We start from the raw sequence: 13,493 nt of genomic DNA on the forward strand, positions 1-13,493 counted from the left end.
AAAGAAAAAAGCAAGGAAGGAAGGAAGGAAGGAAGAGAAAGAAAGAAGGAAGGAAGAGAAAGAAAGAAAGAAAGAAAGATATCTTTGTGAGCACTGGTGGTTCATGCCTATAATTCTAGCTGTTCAGGAGGCTGAGATCTGAAAACTGCCATTCAAAGCCAGCCCAGGCAGAAAAGTCTGTTAAACACTTAGCTCCAACTAACCAGCAAAAGACCAGAATTGGAGATGCTCAAATGGCAAAGCACCAGTGAGTTAAAGTCACATTACCATCACAAAAAGAAGGGGAAAAGAAAAAGAGAAAATAATAGAATAGAAGAAAGACTCCACATAGAGCTCCCCTAGGATCCAGCAATCCCACTTTTAGGCATTTACCCAAATGATAACAAACAAAACCCTACTAAAGCTACCAGCACAATTATGTTTATTACAGCATTATTTACCATAGCTAAGATATGGAACCAACCCAGATGCTCCTCAGTAGATGAGTGGATCAAGAAAATGTGGTATATATACACAATGGAATTCTATGCCTCCATCAGAAAGAATGACATTGCCCCATTTGTTAGGAAATGGAAAGACTGGGGAAAAAATTCTATTAAGTGAAGTAAGCCAGGCCCAAAGAAACATAGATCCCATGGTTTACTTTATTTGCAATAACTAGTATATGTATGGGACAAGCAGAAAAGGTCAGATAAGTTGATGTTAGGTGAAATGAACCCCAAGATAAGTATTCAAATGTTTTTTGTTTCATGCGATTGTTTCTAACACATTTATAAGATTTTCTTTGTTGCTTTGTATGTCCCTCCCCCACGATATAACCCCTGCTTTCACTGTATTTGATGTATTTGTGGAGGGGAAGGGGACAAAATCATTTATATTGGGATACAGGTGAACCCATTGCAACAATGAGATATACAAGTCGTTATGTCGAAAAATGAATTTTACAACTTTGGCAGGGGGAGGCGGGGTGGAAGGGATGGGAAGAGGAAACAAAGGAGGAGGCAACAATGCTTGATAAGAAATGTACTCACTATCTTTCCCATGTAATTGTAACTCCTCTGTACCATATTTTCACAATTAAAAAAAAAAGAAGAAAAAAAAGAAGAAAGAAACATATTCTTGTGCAATAACATATAACATTTGCCTGTAGAATATAGCATTCACTCTGGCCTGCCTCAATCTTAGCAGACATTTTTTTTCCAATCTAGACTGAGGAAAAAAAATACATAAAAGCTTACATACTTACTCTGGCCATTTAAGCAATGGTTACTACATCTATAATATCCGGACCTGTCAATCTCTTAGTCTCCGCTGCATAAATCCATTACAGTAAACTGTAATGTATGGAAAGATTAAAGTCTTAAACTTTTACCTGGTGCCTAAAAGTATTTCAAACTCAATAAATAACTAGATGATACTGACTTGTATATAATCTACAGTTGATTTTATTGGAAAGTACCTCATGCTGTGTTTTGATTTAGATCATGAAAGACATTATTTTTCTGTTCCCAAATACTCACAAATATATATTTTAAGCAGATAGAAAAAAACTTATTCTAAGTGGAGAGAGTTAATGCATTCACAATCAGTTTTCTAAATATTTTTTATATTCCCTGGCTTTCCAACATGATTAAATCATTGACAGAGCTGAATAATGGGCCAAATAAGCCATTACCATAGTTTCCCAAATTCAAATATTGGGATCACCTAGAAAGCTTGAACAAAAACAAATTCTACTGGAATGGAATAAAAATCAAATTCTAGATATTTTTCCTCCTCATTGGTTATATTTGCTTTTGAACTCTGAGTCTTGTGTTTGTTTGACTGGCAATCTACACTTGAACCAGACCTCCAGCAGACTTTTTCTTGGTTATTTTGGAGATGGAATTTCAACCAATTTTTCTACCCAGCATGGCTTTGAACCTTGATCTTCTGAATCTCAACCTCCTGAGTAGCTAATATCATAGTCATAAGCCACCATACCTGGTGTAATCTAGACTACTTGGAAGTTCCCATATAACTTTCATATGCCACCAAGTTTAGTAACCATGAATAAGACACACACTAAGCAAAAACAATCTCAATCAAACAATTCTATAATTCTCTGAAAATATAAATTTAACTAATTTCTCTTGACTATCCAAGCAAAAAGAGTGGCTGACTAATTGATATTTTATATGCATTTTGTTTTATGGCCAATATGACAGAGTAACTTTAGCCAGCTAAGTTACTGTGAGGAAAAAAAAGTCTACATGGCTTCCTGGTAACAGAAGAATTAGGCAGTAAGCCTGATTTTATTGTTCAGGTAGAGTTCCAATGCTATCAGTAAACATGTTGTAGTACATAATTATAAATATGATTGCTAAAGGGGGTAACGTTGGGAATATATTTGAATCCTCAAGGGAAAGATTAAGTAGGATACTGATTGTGACTATTGTATACATACATTTATGAGACTTGTGATAATTTGCACTGCTGTGCACCAGTGACTTTGATAAATACTTCCTCTGCACACTCTAAAAACAGGCAATCCTATTATCTACATAAGAAGAAATTTGGATCTCAGAGAAATGACATAATATTCTCAGGGTAACTCTACAGATAGGATTCACACCCAGATTTCTTACCTACCATTGACTTTTTAAAAAATTATTATCTGGGCACTGGTAGATCACACCTGTAATCCTACCTACTCTGGAGTCTGAGATCGGAAGATCATGGTTCAAAGCCAGCAAGGGCAAGAAAGTTCATGAGACTCTTATTTCCAATTAAGCACCAAAAAGGTAGAAGTGGGGCTATGGCTCAAGTGGTAGAGCATTAGGCTTGAGCAAAGAAAGCTCAGAGAGTATTCAGACCCTAAATTCAAGCCCCAGGACAGGCACTAGATAGATAGATAGATAGATAGATAGATAGATAGATAGATAGATAGATAGATAGATAGATAGATAGATAGATAGATAGATAGATAGATATCAGATCAATGTCACCTCCTTCTTCATTCTCCCCCACCCCTCACAACAGGACCCCTTCCCTCAGTTTCATGACTTCTTTCTCACCCATTTCTCTCCTCATTCATCTAGTCCCTCCCTCTGATTTCCCTCCCCTAGAGTACTCATTTCCTGGTGTTTACTTTTTGGACAACCAGCTAGACTTTCTAAGGAATTATACTGTTTGCGTTCTAATCTCTGCCTATCTGTGTCCTAACTCTTGAGTCCACATAAAACTTTGTTTTCATTGCCCGAAGTCTCTCAGATGTGGGATGCATGAAACTCTCTGGAAATGATAACCTGAAGGACCAACAAACAGAGATAGATGTAGTTGAACAATAAATGGCTCTTAGAGAATGAAATTTTACTGGTGAGACCAGAAGAATTAATTGTAGGAAATGGTGAACAACCAACTTAGAAACAATTCTCTCCTTCAGTGTGAAAGAACTTGTGACCATAATGCTCCTCATCCCCATCTAGCGATCCAGGAGAAACAGACAGGCCTTGACAAAAGCAGAGTTTATGTGAAGGAAGATTCTAGTTAGGTAAGAAGACAAGAGAGTCTTTTCTCAAGTGTCTACAAAGAGATTATTCAGGGACTATTTAAACTTTCTTCAATATTCTCTGCCTGTTCCCACTGCAAATCCTGCACCACTTTACTTAATGGTTACCTGGTAAATGTCCGTAGGAATATTACTAAAATATTGCAGTATCTACAAAAGTTAAGATTTCATCTCTTTGTGTAAGATTTGCACTTTGAAATCAAGTGATACAGAAACAGCATATCTTGAGAATATGTTTTCAGAATTAAGGAAGGGACAAAATGCATTCACAAATTATCATGCAGCAAATGTATATAATTTTTGGATGTCCTGCTGCTTAAAATTTCTTTGATTTCCAACTAAAGCTTTCTATCTTTACCTTAGCTCAGACACATGCACACGCACACACACACACACACACACACACACACACACACACACACACAGAGGGAGAGAAAGAAATAGAGAAAATCCTTTTTAAAGACAAATTACATGTATTTTTCAAAGACTATGATATGTTATTGTTCTTATGGATTAGTTATTTTTTTTCTATGTAGCAAAAAGGAAATATTGGTTTCTATGTGGAATAGTCCCACTAGTTAGTTTTCCCATGATCTTGGCAGTCATGGGCCTGAACACTGTCCCCAGCTCTTCAGCTCAAGGCTAGCACTCTACCATTTGAGCTACAGCACCACTTCCATTTTTTTTTCTGCTTATGTGGTGCTGGGGAATTGAACCCAGGTCTTCATGCATGCAAGGCAAGCATTCTACCACTGAGCCACCTTCCCAGCCCCTTCCCATGGTCTTGGGTAATCCGCACTATGTCTCTAAACTTCAAGATCCTCATCTCAAAGAGGCTAGTAATAATAGTAATATAGTAATAGTAATACAGTAGTAATGATAAAGATCGCATTGTTGTTACATAAGTAAGTGTGATAGCATGATAAAAACACTTTGGTCCTTACAGATACTGGTCACTATTGATTGAACCTATCACAATATATAAATCTGCTTGTTTGACTGATCTTCTAGAACTTATGCCATTTTGGGCTCAAGCAGCTTTTAACTGTTTATTTTAGAGAGAGCATCTACCAATCTTTTTCTGCTTAAGCTGGCCTTGAACCTCCATCCTCCAAATCTCAGCATCCTGAGTGAGCTAAGATTACAGGTGTAATCAAAAGTGCTCAGCTCAACTCATTTTATTCTTAAGCATTTTTCAAATTTTATTTTATTGTACAAATGCTCTACAGAGGGGTTACAGTTACATGAGTAAGGCAATGAGAACATTACTTGTCGATCAATGTTACCCCTTCCCTTGTTGTTTTCATCCCAGTATTCCTTCCCTCCCCACCGCCCACACTCCTCCTCTCTTCCTCCCCCCCCCACAAAGTTGTAAAGTATGTTCTCCTGTGGGTATCCTTGTTGCAATGGGTCATCCTGTGCCCTTGTTCCAGCGTTTTGTTACTGCCCTTCCCCTCCCCAGACTAGACAAATGTATATGCAAGATGCAGGGTACCAAACTCAAGCACAATCTTTTACTAGCTCTTGGAACTTTGAATCAAGACTTACTTATACTAAGGAGAGCAAAGATATATGTTGCCTTAATGGCTGAAAAATTATGGGAAATTAAGAAGCAAAGACTTCATAGAGTATAAATGGTTTACTCAGGAAAAGAATAGAGATGGATAACCCTGGTGTTTCAGAATCTAAACATTCAAAATTATTTAAACTCTGAAGATAATAATGAGCCCTTCTAATTTATCAAGATGATGACTCTATTTTAAACTATCCTAGCCCTTAATCATGTTCTAATTAACAATGTCATTGCATTCAACATGCACTTTTTCTCAGTAAGGATGGTGAGTTATTTAAGTTTAATGCATAATATTGAAATACTGGTGCTTTCCCTTTCACATTTATCTTTTAGTCCATTAAAGTAAAGAATTGGCAACAATGTTTCTGCTGAGAAATCATTTTAATTAATATTGCTTTGGGATATAAACTTTTAATTCATCAAATTTTGATTAAAGGCGAACTAGCCACAATATGGTGTATCTATAGAAATTAGAAATCTTGGCATTCAGTTAGATCATCAGGTACTCTTTTGAATCAAATTCTAGTTAATTACAGTTAAAAGTGAAATTAAGCTTTTTAGTTTTGGGTTGCCTAAGTTCTTGAACTCAGGGCTTTGCCCAGTTACTTATCTTTTTCCATGATTGATTGTGTGTGTGTGTGTGTGTGTGTGTGTGTGTGTGTGTTGATTTATTTGTGCCAATAGTGGTGCTGGAATTCAAGGCCTTGTGCTTTTTCTTTCATAGTAGGGTGCTGTAACATTTGCGCCAGACCTGCCTATATAGTTCCACGATCATTTCATTTGTAGTTCAAAGACTCATGGGATGAATTCATTTGTGTTCTGATAAATTGATTATTGCATTCATTTAACTGACAGAATTAGTTTACTGATTCCCTATTGGACAAAGCAGGATACTAGACACACTGAGAGTTCTTACGAAGAATGAGGTATTGTCCTGTAATTCAGCCCCTACACACACACACACACACACACACACACACACACACACACACACACACACACACACACACACACACGGAGCAAGCCTACCTTCTGTTGAGGAAGACTGAAGACCATAACTGTTATACAACCTATATCAGATTTCCAGAGATTTGATAATGAGCTAGTCAAGAGGGCTCTGTTTCATTTCCATATGCTCTATGGGCCTAAGCAAGACCCTCCTTCCAACATAGAGGAGAATTGTGCCCCAGTGTCTTAAAAACACTGTTTTAAGTATGACCTGTGTTTTGAAGCAACTGCACCTATCAAACTAAATTAATCATTATTTTCTTCTTAGAATTGCTCCTGATCCAGCTCAAAAAAAAAAAAGATTTTAAAAAGGCTTATTTGATTGACTTGCCCCGTTGTAAAGTATGCACCTGCTGTGAAATGAAGCCACAGAGAGAAAAAAAAAGTTGAATAATTTAACTTTTTTTATTTGTAAAGATAATCAGGGTTTTTCTGATTACATCTTAACTTCATAAATGTTAAATAACCTATCAGCATCTAGTTGTTGTAAATTATGAAACGGAGCATTGTGAGGAATATTAACGGACGAAACTCTTGTTCTTTAGTGAACACGAAAATGTGTTATGGCAGCTTGTCATTGTGCGACTGGTAACTTTGACACCAAATAACAAAACTGCCATTTACACTTAGGGTAAATTGGTTCACTTGAGCTTCTGAGCCTCCTCTTGCTCTGACATAAATTTATGAACTCTGGAACTAACCAAGTCGCATGGCTTCCCAGCTGACTCTAACAAATATGCCCATTTCGTTTTATTTAGGCAGCAGAATACCAGGAGGTTTGGTCATTTCAAATTCCTTGCAGATGGTGTAGGGTTTGCAGAGACACAGGAGACTTTCATGTCACCATCCTACAAATTATGACAGTGGAGGGACCCTGGTCCTAAGTGCCTGTCAATGCTGGATGCATTCACAGCTTAAAGGTGCATTTTCGTTTTCTTCAGCTCCTCAAAGGGATAGGGAAAGGACATTTATTGCAAATTAACCACAACATGAAAAACACATTGCCCAGTTTCATGGTTTGGCTTACCAGGGCAGAAGCCAAGATTATGTCTGCATCTGATATCATGGAAATCAATGTTGCGCTCTGATTCCCACCCCCAGCTTGGGAATTTTGTCCCTTTTTGGAAGGGGAAGAGGTTGGGAATGGTCCTAGGGCTTAAATTCATGGTTTGGGTGTTGTCCCTAATGGTTGTTTTTGGTTATTGTTGTTTTTGTTTGTTTTGGGTGGTTTTTGGTGGTTTGTTTGTTTTTTGTCGGTTGTGAGGCTTGAACTCTGAGCCTGGGTGCTGTCCCTCAGCTCTTCAGCTCAAGGCAGACAAGCACTATACCCCTTGAGCCACAGCACCACTTCCGGTTTTATGGTGGTTAATTTGAGATAAGAGTCTCAATGACTGCCTTGGCTGGCTTTAAACCGTGATCCTCAGATCTCAGCCTACTGAGTAGCTAGGATTATAGTATTAGTCAAGGGTACCAGGTGACCCTGAGGGGTTTTGCTCAGGGCTAATGCTCTAGCATTTGAGCCACAACTCCACTTCCAGATTTTGGTGGTTAATTGGAGTTAGTTTTTTTTGTTTTTGTTTTATTTTTTTATTGTGAAAAAACTGTACAGTGGGGTTACAATTACATGGGCAAGATAATGAGTATATTTCTTATCAAGCATTGTAGCCTCCTCCTTTGTTTCCCCTTCCCATCCCTTCCAAGCCTCGCCCCCCCACCCAATCCTTCCCCCACCTCCCCACCAAAGTTGTAAAGTTTGTTTTCGACATGACAATTTGTACTTCTCATTGTTACAACGGGTCCACCTTTATCCTTATTTAAATGACTTGTTTTTCCCCTTCCCCTCCACAAATTATACCAACATTAAATACAGTGAAAGCAGGGGTTATACTGTGGGGGGGACATACAAAGCAACAAAGAAATAATCATATAAATGCGTTAGAAACAAATGCATGAAAGAAAAGAAACATTTAAATACATATCTTAGGGTTCATTTTCCTAACATCACCTTACCTGATCTTTTCTGCTTGACTCATACATATACTAACTATTGCAAATGAGGGAAACCATGGAACCTATGTTTCTTTATTTTTGTTTTAAAGAGAGTCTCATAGACTTTCCTGCTCGGGCTGGCTTAGAACTATAATCCTGAGTAGCTAGGGTTATAGGCATGAGCCACCAGCACTGGTGGAATCCTTTTGAGCAGAGGAGTTTCCTTTTGTAGGATAGATGGTTTGGAAGCAGACACCAGTCCATACAAACTTTGAAGAGAGGGTAAACCAATTTTGGATGAATTAGAGAGAAAACTACTAAGCATGACTACAGAGATCCTCATAAGGATGTAACTTGATCATGTCCAAACACATATAAGAAATAATGCTAGAAAAAATGGATACAGTATTTTTTATGAAAGATGCGTTCAGAGGTGTTTGAGGCATGTGAGGACAGGGTGATAGTTGGGCTGTGTGTGTGTGTGTGTGTGTGTGTGTGTGTGTGTGTGTGTGTGTGTGTGTGTGTGTGTGTGTGTGTATGTGTGTGTGTGTGTGTATTCTATTTCATTTCATTTTGTAGAGATATCAGTCATTTGGTTTGGCACTTTGTCTGTTACAGTGTTTTAAGATGTTATGCGTGTATTTTCTAATGCAATCTTCACAACACTCCACGAAGTAGCTCTTAGTGGCTTTGATTTGCAGAAAAAGGCTTATAGAGGCTTTGGTTACTGTGCCCAGTGGTCACTCAGGAAACAGAGTAGAGGAAGGATCTGAATGACTATAGTCTGTGGTTTGTCTAGTTCAATAAGATGGTGATGTAATTTTCTTACATGTGCATTTGTCAAGTTTTTCTACCTAATCTACCCACTAAGAAACAAAAGAAGACAGAATGAACATACAATCTCAGGAAATAGAAGACAAGCCTAAAGCAATCACCATTTCTTTAAAGTCTTTCAGTTTAATCTTAAAGTTCATATAAATCTTGGATTATGTTCCAATGTATGTTCATAATTTATCAACTGGGGAAAATGGTTTTCCACTAATATCACTTGTTAAAATGTGATGTACTGTTATAACCCATATGAGGAAGCTCTATAGAAAGCCAACCTTACCCGCCGGTTCAATGTCTATGCAATTCTTCCTCTCTCCATCTCATCATAAGTTTGTGGAGACAAACAGTAACCAACCATTTAAAAAATTATTTTTCATTGCTTTACCGATGCTGTCAGGATAAAGATAAGGAGAAATGTCTACAGTGTGTCATGGAGTGCTATGACCTTCCAAAATAATCCAGATAGACATTTTCATAAATACATCTTCGTATTAAGAGGTTACATTGCAAATTAAGAGGGCCCCTGATTCATTCTTTAATCCTGCTCACTAACTCAAGCAACACATCTGAACATTCTTAGTCCATGAGGGACTATCCTGATTATATTTCTCTTCATTTCCCTTCAAACATAGTGCATAGGTTTCCCATACCTGTTATAAACCAAGATCCTCCAAGAGGGTTTATCAATCATTCTCTTTATCCAGCTCTCAAATTTCATTTTTATTATAGGAGTCTTTGGGGAAGGAAAGAAAATATTTCCAGTTTTGTCTTGAAGTTGAGACTTAGATCTTAATGCTCTCTAAGAGAGGCTATCATGTTTTGTCGCTATATAGATAAAGAAAAAATTAATTTAGTTAAATTTTCTAGGATCCACTTTTGTTTGTGTTTATTGCTGTTACTCCTTTTGGGGTTGGTTAATAGTACTGGAGTCTGAATTCAGGGCCTCTCCATTGATGTGATTGTTTTGCTGGCAGTCTATTATTTGAGCCATCCTCCAGCTACTGGTTAATTAGAGATGAAGTCTAGTGAACGTATTAGTTTGAGCTGGCCTTGAACCACAATCCCCATATCTCAGTTTCCTGAGTAGACAGGATTACAGTCATGAATCAATCATGCCCAATAACTATAGAATTATTTATTGCCTGACACTGAACAGATGTGTCATTGCCCAAGCCAACTTTTCATCTGCAGCAGACTACCCATAGTTGAATTCATCTTAAAGCCACAGCAAGAGAGTCAAATTAAGAACCATATGGATGGGCTGGGAATGTGTCTTAATGGTAGAATGCTTGTCTAGCATGCAGGAAGCCCTGGGTTCGATTCCTCATAAACAGAAAAAGCCAGAAGTGGCACTGTGGCTCAAGTGGTAGAGTGCTAGCCTTGAGCATAGAGAGGCTCAGGAACAGTGCCCGGGCCCTGAGTTCAAGCCCCAGGATTGGAAAGGAAAGAAGGAAGGAAGGAAGGAAGGAAGGAAGGGAGGAAGGGAGGGAGGGAGGGAGGGAGGGAGGAAGGAAGGGAACCTATGGGCAACACTTGTGAACACATGAGTGTATCAGTACGAAATTGTTCTTCAGTCTGTCAATTGGTACCAATATCAGAGTGTCTAACTCTACAACAGTTTTACCAAAGTTCTAATATTTATTATACATACACTTTTCTTATCTCAGATGTTTGAGGAAGAAAAACCTTGTTTGCTTTTTTAGACAAGGAAAAATGAAGTTGTGCCTATTGGCCTAGATAGGAAACTTGAATGTCTCCCAATTTTTACACATCAAAATGGTATTCCAGGAGTACTTCTATGTTTGTCCTTATGTCTGATTATTCTTATATGTGTACCTGCAAAAATCTGGATATATGGTTCTCAGGTTAGAAAATTTGGCATTCAAAATATGGAATATCCACCTGTACTTTACTTTTTGCATTAATAATGATTCTGATTGATACATTATTTCTTTCCCTGCAGCTAATCAGTTTTAAGAAGTGATGTGTCTGTCTGCATATGTTGGCTCAAAACTCTCCTGTTATTTTCTTCCAACTATCCTAATCTAAGACCCCATTATCAAGAGAGAACACAATATAAGAGGGATTAGCTTTGGTGTCAGGCTTGAAGTCAAGTCATAGACACTTAATTACTGTGCGATCTGAAATAAATGGCTTTACTTCTCTGAGCCTTTATATTTTTATCTTAAATGAAAGATTAAATGTCCAGTATTGTATTCATTCATTCATTAATCCACTCATTGAATGCTTATTAAGTTACTCCTTTGTACTAAAAGCTAGTACACTGTGAAAAGAAAACTCCTGACTTTATGTGTTTGGCATTTCCCTGGTGTGGAAAGAAATAATACTTTCTGCCAGGCTTAACACAGAGGTGCAGTGCATCACTATTCTTGTATCGTGCAATATTATGTTAATGTTACAGTTGTGTTTTTATCATGACTTTCAAATTGGACTCTACTGTCTGTGTTTCATATTTTCAATCCATCATCTACCTGCAAGTAAGGTTATCTTCTCTAAAACAGATTACTTCTTATTAACTCCTTCAAAGTTCCTTTGTTGCTGATTATACATGAAGTCTACATTTCTTGAAAAAAAAATCAACAATGACATGAATAACTTTTTTGTATTTGAGAGTAAAGAAAGTAGAATCTACTCTAAGGCCCTTGTCTTGAGTCTTCCAGCTGAGGCATTTGGGGAAATCATTACATGAATGAGGAAACCCCGAAAGAATGAATTTGACAGAGGAAAAATTAAACAATTCTACTTGAGACCTTCCGTGGAGATCCCTTTTTAGAGGCTCTTTGGCCTAGAAATAACCAGTACTCAGTTGAAAATCTGGTATTTTGGAGACACGTAAAACAAAAATAAGAATTTAAGTTAATGATAGTAGTTTAACCTACTGAGACAAATGTAACAGATAATTTACAAGATATGTTCTACATGGAAAAGAGAAATTCAACATCTGGATTCAAAATTCAGCATAATCTATCACCTTGCTAGAGGAAAGAATCAAAGTCCTTCAACATCTTTGAAGATACTTCACAGGTCTCTATCCTACTCAGAATCCTCCACATCTTTAGGTCTGCTAGCTCCTCCACCACTTCACCTCAGAACCACAGCTACAAAAAGCAAAAGCATATTTCTTTCTTTTTTCTCTTATTGTAAGTCATTTATTATGATGCAATTTGCAAAGAGTTTGGGTCTTCAGTGATTCAATGAAACACATTTCTTCTGACAAAGACAGTGGTCAGCTAAACACAAAATCAGCTCTCTGCATTTGCTCTCCTTGCCTCTTGTCTGAGGATAGAACTTAGCTTCCATTCATCCAGAGCAGTGGCCTCCAGAGATCATTTTCGTCAGCTCTGCAGTGATGACAGCTGGGCAGGGGCAGTTGAATGTCACAGTCTGTTTCTCTATCAAATCAGAAGTATTCTTGCTGGACTTGTCCATGGCTGTCATCCTGATACTCTCTGCTCACTTGTGGTGGACTCGTTCAAGGAGTAGTAACAGGTAATACTTTTGGCAATTTTGCAGCACATCTGTATCAATATCCTCCTAAGATATTCAAGCTCTGAGCACTTGCAGTGGTATCAAGAGAAAAGATGGGCTTTTCTTCTGTCAAATAGGAAATTACAGTCCTGAGTGGATCACATTTTATTATTTGCCCTTCATCTCTCTTGGGTCATTGAGTCCTGGGCTGTTCCCTCGGTGATGCTGTCTGTAGATTCCATTTTTCTTCTATAGTAAAGACAAACTTGTTAGATGCAATCCCATAAATGTTCTAAGCTTTCAGATCAATGAGATGATTTTGTAAGAAGCTCTGCGCTATTCTTCATTCAAAGCTTCTCTTCTCTCCTCTAAATGTATGCATGTTCCTCATGACCAATAAAACTTAACAGGCCTGGGGCTGGGAAGGTGGCTCAGTGGTAGAGCGCTTGCCTTGCATGCCTGAGGCCCTGGGTTCAATTCCTCAGTACCACATAAGCAAAAAGAAAAAAGCCAGAAGTGGCGCTGTGGCTCAAGTGGTAGAGCACTAGCCTTGAGTTGAAGAGCTGAAGGACAGCACCCAGGCCCAGAGTTCAGGCCACACGACCAGACCCCCTCCCCCCCAAAAAAACTTAACAGGCCTGGAATTCTATGTCTAAGATTGCATATAGGGTAGCATGGCAAGACCTTCTTTCTTTAAGAAGCAATGGTGAAAAATGACAGTTATTGAGCCCAAATTTTATATTCATTTAAGGTCTGTAAGTCTCCCTGCTTGATAAGAAATGTACTCACTGGGGCTGGGGGTTTAGCCCAGCAGAAGGGCGCCTGCCCAGCACGCGCAAGGCCTAGGTTCGGTCCTCAGCCCTGGAAAAAGAAAAAAAAAAAGAAGAAGAAATGTACTTATTATCTTGCCCATGTAATTGTAACCCCTCTGTACAGTATTTTCACAATAAAAAAATAAAATAAAATGCAAGGTTACAAAGAGAAAAAAAAGTCTCCCTGTGACAGAGTGGACTATCTTGCTTCAATAATTAATGCTCTGGGAATTCTCTAGGT

General features: G+C 38.0%; 1 protein-coding gene across 1 annotated transcript in view; it reads left to right on the forward strand.

Moving 5' to 3' along the window:
• The window catches only part of Ush2a (usherin), a 635,341-nt gene that overhangs the window by 524,717 nt on the left and 97,131 nt on the right, over positions 1-13,493 (forward strand). The window lies entirely within an intron of this gene.

The sequence above is a fragment of the Dipodomys spectabilis genome, unplaced genomic scaffold, assembly GCF_019054845.1.
Source record: "Dipodomys spectabilis isolate Male_0828 unplaced genomic scaffold, ASM1905484v1 ptg000069l, whole genome shotgun sequence".
Classification (NCBI taxonomy): Eukaryota; Metazoa; Chordata; class Mammalia; order Rodentia; family Heteromyidae; genus Dipodomys; species Dipodomys spectabilis.